This window comes from Colobus angolensis, unplaced genomic scaffold (assembly GCF_000951035.1).
Source record: "Colobus angolensis palliatus isolate OR3802 unplaced genomic scaffold, Cang.pa_1.0 Scaffold28, whole genome shotgun sequence".
In the NCBI taxonomy this organism is placed as follows: Eukaryota; Metazoa; Chordata; class Mammalia; order Primates; family Cercopithecidae; genus Colobus; species Colobus angolensis.
In genome coordinates this window covers 4806663-4807195 of record NW_012116043.1, presented here as the reverse complement: position 1 = coordinate 4807195, position 533 = coordinate 4806663, and the positions used below count along the sequence as shown (strand labels likewise).

Sequence of the window (533 nt, the reverse complement as noted above, 5' to 3'; positions counted from 1 at the left end):
GTGCGCTGGGGGCCGCCCCCGCGGCAGCTGCAGGAGGCCAGGGCGGCCGGGATCCGAGGAGCACTTTCTTCCCCTTGACGGTGGGGGCAGGGATGGAAAATTACCTGGAGAAAATGGTGGCCAGTGGTGTATTTAAGCACGTAGATCATTCCAGACGCCCAGGTCTGGCCAAGCCCCAGGATTGGAATAACTGATGCTTGACATTGATTTCAAATAAATTTCATGTCTCTGTCTGTATGAAGTGGTTTTTAACCCTTTGGGGATCCAAGACTCCTGTGAGACTGACAAAAGCTAGAGGCCTTCTCCACCCCTCATCCCCCTTCCCGGAAAACTCACCCCTGAATCGCACAATTTCGTGCGTAGACTCACGCCACTATTTAAGGGAAGCACCTACTATGCGCCACTCACTGTTCCAAGCGCTGAGGATACAAGAACTGAACTTGGCAAAGTTTCTACCCTCTGGAGTTTACGGGGCAATTTTAGATCCTCCTTCGACCCCACCCCCAGCCCATCTTCCGATCTGATTGAAATGT

The 533-nt window shown here is 52.7% G+C and overlaps 1 protein-coding gene across 1 annotated transcript in view; it reads right to left on the bottom strand.

The window, feature by feature from the left end:
* The window catches only part of CDK2AP1 (cyclin-dependent kinase 2 associated protein 1), a 12027-nt gene extending 11752 nt beyond the window's left edge, over positions 1–275 (bottom strand). Inside the window, exon 1 of the mRNA XM_011948449.1 lies at positions 105–275. The gene's annotated coding sequence lies outside the window, so the exon portion shown is untranslated. The remainder of the gene's footprint in view (positions 1–104) is intronic.
* Positions 276–533: the final 258 nt, after the last annotated feature.